The following is a 6,997-nucleotide window of genomic DNA, read 5'->3' as shown; positions in this document are numbered from 1 at the left end:
CACCGAGAAACAATACCTCCAAATCTTTACTGAGGGGGTGACACCAAACACAAGAATGTTCTTAGATGCTTCCGCGGGAGGTAGTCTCAAGAGCAAAACTGATCATGAAGTCCAAGCTTTGATAGAAAACATGGCTGGAAATGAGTATCGTGCTGAAGCTAAGAAGAAGGAAAGAGGAGTGTTTGGGGTGAGTGAACAAACTGCTATCCTTGCTAACCAAGCAGCGATGAACAAACAAATCGAAGCTCTAACTAAGGAGTTTCAAGGCTTCACTTTGGCTCATAAGCAACAACAAGTAGCTGCAATCAAGTGCGACTTATGTGGTGAAGAACATCCCAATGGTGAATGTGTTCCAGAAGGATCAAATGAAGAAGCTAACTTCATGGGAGGATATCAAAGGCAGAATCAATACTACAATTCAGGCATTAACAAGCATCCAAATCTAAGCTACTCAAATAACAATGCTTTGAACTCTCAGATGCTCACTCCTCCTCAACAACAACAAAGGAAGCCATCAGCTCTTGAGGAAACTATGATGAATTTCATGAAGATGACTCAAGGCAACTTTGAAGAGATGAAGAAGAGTCAAGAAGCTGAAAGAAAGAACAATGAAGCTTCTAGGAAGATGCTTGAAACTCAACTGGGGCAATTAGCTAAGCAATTGGCTGAACAAAGTAAAGGCGGATTCTCAGGTAACACTAAAGACAACCCTAAGAATGAGTCTTGTAATGCTATTGAATTGAGGAGCAAAAAGGTTTTGACACCTTTAGTTCCAAAAGCTCCAAAGAAGGTTGATGATGTAGTTGAGGTGGAGGAGAATGATGTAGTTGAAAAAAATGATGAGGGTGTAGTTGAAAAAGAAAATGATCAGGGAGTAGTTGAAAATGAAAGGAAGAAAAAAAATAGAGGGAGAAAAAAGTGAGAAGTTAATTGATGAGGATTCAATCTTGAGGAAGTCGAAGAGTCAAATTTTGAAAGAGGGAGACAAACCACAGGTTATTCCATCATATGTGAAGCTTCCATACCCTCACCTTTCAAAGAAGAAAGAAAAGGATGAAGGCCAATTCAAGAAGTTCATGCAACTTTTCTCACAAATTCAGGTGAATATTCCTTTCGGTGAAGCTCTTGATCAAATGCCGTTGTATGCTAAGTTCATGAAAGACTTGTTAACCAAACGAAGGAAGCCTAAGGATGATGAGAACATTGCACTTTCTGAAAATTGTAGTGCTATTCTTCAAAAGAAGCTGCCACCTAAGTTGAAGGATCCTGGTGCCTTTACTATCCCTTGTTCAATTGGACCGGTAGACATTGGAAGAGCTTTATGTGACTTGGGAGCAAGTATAAATCTGATGCCACTTTCAATGATGAAGAAGCTTAAGTGTGGGGAACCAAAACCAACAAGAATGACCATTACTTTAGCTGATCGGTCAATCTCTTATCCTTTCGGTATACTTGAAGATGTGCTAGTCAAGGTTAATGACTTGGTGTTCCCAGCAGATTTTGTGGTCTTAGATATGGCTGAAGATGAGGATATGCCACTCATTCTAGGAAGACCTTTCCTTGCAACTGGTCGTGCTTTGATTGATGTTGAACGTGGAGAGTTAATGTTGAGATTCCACAATGAGCAGGTAGTTTTCAATATCTTTGAGGCAATAAAGAACCAAGATGATAACCACAAGTGTTACCGGATTGACGTTAGTGAAGAAACAGTCGAAGAAAACTCCTTTGAATCTCAACCTATTCAACCTATGGAAGGGGAAATTGTGAAGCTTATTGAAAGTAAGAAAGAGGTTGAAGATGTGGATCTAAGGAAGTCTGGTGCACAAGGAACTTTCAAGGGCAAGGAACAAAAGCTGAAACGGTACCGTAAAGGAGGACTCCCAAACAATGAAGAGGGGGAGACATCAACTGATCCTTAGGGATAGTCATCAGTCAAGCTAGTGACGGTAAAGAAGCGCTGGGTGGGAGGCAACCCACTGATTTATTTTCAGGTATAATTTATAGCTTTTAGCTTTTAAATTTTTTCTTTTGGAACAAAACACAAAAACAGGCAGAGGATTGTAATACAAAACTGATGTTGTATCACAATCTCCCTTTCCAAGAATAATTATTTTTCAAAAGTAGAAGTCCAGAAAAAAGTTTAAATTTTAAAATATTGGCATTCTGACTTTACAAAATCGCATTACGATTGTAAAATCGTAGTACGATGGTGAAGTCAAACACCTGGACTTTGACTTTTGATATCGTATTACGATTGGGGTATCGCAATACGATAAATGGAAAAATTTTGCACCCTTTCTGTTTCAACAAATCGCACTACGATGGTAGAATCGCATTACGATGGCATCAAGAATTTGAAAAATATAACCGTTACAAACTGCAATCGTAATACGATTATACAATCGCAGTACGATTTTATCAGGTTCTATAAAAACCCAGCAGTTGCAAGCACAACCCATTCGACCCTTTTCCTAGTGTTACTCTGCCCAAATTTCTCCTGAAACCCTAACCACGAAATTTATCCCTTTTCTACCAATTTTTCATCTTCCTAACACTTCCCAACATCAATTCACTCAACAACCTTCATCTTCATCCACATAATCCAACATATTCATCCAACCCTTTTCACCAAATCATCCAATTTTCATCAATGGCACCCAAACAACAACCACCTTCCAAACCATTGACCCGTCAACAATCCAAGCCTAAGAAAACAACCACCCAACCTTCATCTAGCCAAAACAAACGCAAACGAACCGCCGTCCCACCAACAAACGTTAACCGGTTCATTTCCGAAGATGCTAGAGCGTGGTTTGATTATTGCAAGGGTTTTGAAGTGGTGGGAGAACGAAAATTTGATGTGGTGAATCTCACAAAGTATCCAGTCTTTGACACAATGCTTCGTGAGAGAGGATGGGAAGAGTTGAACAACATGGTACCGGAAGAGAATAACAAGTCTGTGGTGATGGAGTTCTATGCAAACGCTCGTTTCACGGAAACGAAATATCAATCCTACGTTCGAGGGAAGGTGATAGATTTCAGTCCTGCTGCTATAAACAATTTGCTTGGGTTAATTGCACCGGAAGAGTGTGCGGTTCGGAGATTGGAGCGTGAAGCAAAAAGTTGGGGTGATGATCGATGGGCTGAGTTGCTTGCCCAAATGTGTAGGCCAGGGGCTACATGGAAGAAAGCCCGGATGTTGACTTATGCTGAATTTTTGCCCATTCCAAAGGCATGGGCCTCTTTTGTTATTCAGACGCTTGAGAGCACTTCTTGCTCCTCTGAGATTCCTCTCAAGCGAGTACTCACTGTTTCTGCTATTCTTGATCAACAACACATAAATGTTGGTGAACTCATTGCCAACAACATTCATATGATCGCAAAGGGTAGCAAGTCAGTCTATGGGCATGGGAGCATGATTAATTGGCTATGTGAGAAGATGCTGGTGTTAGAATTTGAGGGTGACTTGCATACTCCTACCACAAAGCCTATCACTGACAAGACTATGGATGTCTTGATGAAAAAGTACGCGGATTATATGCGGAGGAGAAGCGGTGAACCTGAAGCACCACCACAGCAACAGCCACCACAAATGGAGCATGGAGAGGGTAGTAGTCAGCATGGTTCTTACCCTCCAGTTCATCCTATGGTTCTAGAGTATATGTTCAGTTCTGCTAACTGGATGAATGAGACCTCTGATCTCATGTGGGTTAACCGTCCGAGGTTCTCCGCTGAGTTTGCTGCAGAGGCACAGATGCATAGGAGGCCTATCACCGGGTCTTATGAGAGGTTTGACAAGTCTAGGGAGTCTATGGATGCTTACTTTGATCGCCAAGAGCGATATGCTGCTTTCATGAAGAAGGAGATCACTGATGATTTCGAGGCAGGAGAGAAGGCAGATGCTGATGACTTCTTTGATGGGATACCCGGGACTGCTGGTGATGATGATGTGGATATGGGACTGGATCACTGAGGGTCCAGCTTTGTTTGTTTTATTGTTTTGTTGTAATTTTTATTTTCTGTTGAACAATTTTATTTCATTCCGTATTGTTTTTTTTATTTTATTTTCTCGTATTGTCAGAAGTCCATTGAACTAATTTCCCCGTTTGTGATAAATTTGCACTTGTTTATTATTGACGAATTTGTTTGTTATGTGACCTATTCCAGTTTAGTAACAGTTGTCTGATGAAACGGTATTCTAAAAGTTCAAAAGGAGGGGTGACTTGATTCAAAGGCGAAGTGTACGGCGTTGCTAGGTAGTCACATACTCCCACAAATCTCAGCCATAAGGTTCATTGCCAAATCTTGTTTTTCAATTTACTTATATTTAGATTAGTTTTCCATGCAACTACATTTCTAGAACTTGCATTGTTTCTCTATTATTAATTGGTCTTTGTCAATTACACACTGAGGCAAAAGTGCTTGGTCCTGTGAGCCTTTTTGAAGCCTACCCTGTTTTAATTTGTTGAATTTATCCTTTCTTAACCAATTGTGAGCCGGTAGGATTAGAACTTTTTGTTCGGTGACAAACTACATTACAAGCCTAGAGACTTTTAGGACTTGTCCCTTAATGTATTTTCTGAGTTAAGGCATTGTAGAATGTTGCTAAAGATTAAGTTTGGGGTTGCTATTGGAATTTGCAACCAAATTAAGTTTGGGGTGGGGGTACTAGAGAATAAGAGAACAAAAATGAAAGAAAAAGAAATTGTCATGCAAAATATACACAAAAATGGTGTATCAAAAAAAAAAAAAAAAGAAATTGAATGATGAAAAAGGGACAAAACATTTAAAATCCGAGTAACTTCAAACTCGATTGTCCCTAAATGTTAAAAATATTCTCTAGTACCTTTGCATTGATTGTTATTCCACAAGGTGAATGATTGAAGGATTGAATTTTGTGCTTTAACTTCCGTAGGAATGCCTAACTCAAATTTTGTGTAGCCTACTTATCCAAATATATCCCACCTTTCACCTAAGCCCCGTTATAACCCTAAAGACCTCAAAAGTGTGTAATGATATTGACTTTGATTGATGTTTAGAAACTTTTCAAGCGTATGGTAATATGTAGACCTGCATGTCGACTGGTAGAACCCTGTTTCAATTGAATGCGTGGAGTTGTGAATTGGTGGATGCGAACAAGTCAAACTAGCTCATCTTTAGCTAGAAGGAGAATGAACTTTTGGGTACTATCGTTTTGTCAGGTAACTGTTATTTTACTGTCGTTTGTCACTGTTGCAAGCAAATTCCTTGAGGACAAGGAATGGTTTAAGTTTGGGGTTGTGATGACATGCTGTCATTACGTAATTTTTAGGACTTATTTTGACATTTTGATAGAGTTCTAAGCAACATTAAGTGTCCAGGAGCAGTTAAAAGCATCAAATATGGAAGAACTGGAAGAAGCCAATCGTACTGCGATTTACTAATCGCAATACGATTTCTTGAAGTCAGAAAGCATGTTTTTTTTGAAGAGTTGGATCGCAATACGATCCATACCATCGTGATACGATTTCAAGGAGGGCTTTAAAGGAAATTAGGGTTCAAAGTACCAATCGTGGTACGATTTGTGCCATCGTGGTACGATTTTGGGCGATCAGAACTTGCCTATTTAAGCTGAAGTCAGTCTCAAACAAAGGGGATTACGATTTTGGAGAGCTAAAGTGCGATTTTAACACCAGAAGGCTGCAGCGGAGAGGATTTCATCATCTCTAACCCAGTTTATGTATGTTTTAATTCTTCCATTGATTATGCTATTTGTAAACTCAATTATGAGTAGCTAAATCTCTTAGAGATTAGGTCAGAGATGAACCTATGTAACCCTAATTGATATTATGTTGCTGTGAAACTCTATTATTTATTAATGAATTTCTAGTCTTTATTCAATTCAATTGTTCTTAATGCTTTTTATATCCTGATCAAATATAAACATGATTTTGTGAGATCGAATGACTACTGACCATAGCTTTCGACTTAGACCTAATTGAATTGTTCTGATAAACATGGTTAGTCTAGGAATAGATAATCGTTTGTTAGTGATATTAGGTTAACGTTCATAAAACCTTCAAGGATTATTAGACCACCTAAGGAATTAGGGGCTGTAGTTTAAGAAGAGGGTCCTAACTCAAGGGATTGATTAGGGCTAATTTGTTAACTATCGTGAAACTAGAAAATCATTAGTAATAATAGGTGCAGTAACCAATTAGGGGAAATATAGAGGATTCGAAGACCTGATCTCATCTCTCTCCATATTTTCTTAATCAAATCTTATTCTTTTATTTGATTTTATAAAATCAAACCAAATCTACTGCCTAGTGGCAAACAAAAATAAACCTTTATACATCCTATTTTTATAACGCGATTGAATTTTTGAAGTTAAAAACAGTCCTCGTGGGAACGATATTTTTACTACTTCGATAGTATTTGGTGCACTTGCCAGAGATCTATCAAGCCCCCCCCCCCCCCACCCCACCCACCCACCCATCCACCCACACACTTAGGGGAAGCATTGTCCTCAATGATTCAAAAGAAAAGCAAAATTAAAAGAAAAGAGAAGGAGAAGAAGAAGAAGGAGTAGAAGAAAAAAGGACTAGGAGAAGGAGAGAAAAAAGGAAGAGGAAAGCTCACAATTGTTCATTGAGGTCCATAAGGAGGACCTTGGAGATGAAGGTGTTGCATCATCCGACGGAGCATTTCATTGTTTTCATCATTGATGCGGTTGCCCTTTTGGACATCATTTCTGAGCCTGATAATTCAACACCTTGCCTTTGTTGCTTGGTGCTTATCCTCTTAATTTCAGTTTGCATCCATGGTCATGGTGCTCTCCCTCATGGTGCAAGTTAGCACCTTCTCCCACATCATGGTGCAAGTTAGCACCGTCCCCCTCATCTAGATTTTGCTCCTCATGTACCTGGACATCATCAACATACAACGAATTTTCTTCCACCACGGTGTTAGTCCGAGATGGGTTAGGAAGTGGTATCAAAATAGGCACATTGAGCTT

The sequence above is a fragment of the Medicago sativa genome, chromosome 8 (assembly GCF_051527215.1).
Source record: "Medicago sativa cultivar Bolivia chromosome 8, Bolivia_mono, whole genome shotgun sequence".
Lineage (NCBI taxonomy): Eukaryota > Viridiplantae > Streptophyta > Magnoliopsida > Fabales > Fabaceae > Medicago > Medicago sativa.
The sequence above is the reverse complement of the archived record's forward strand: the minus strand, read 5'-3'. Positions refer to the sequence as shown.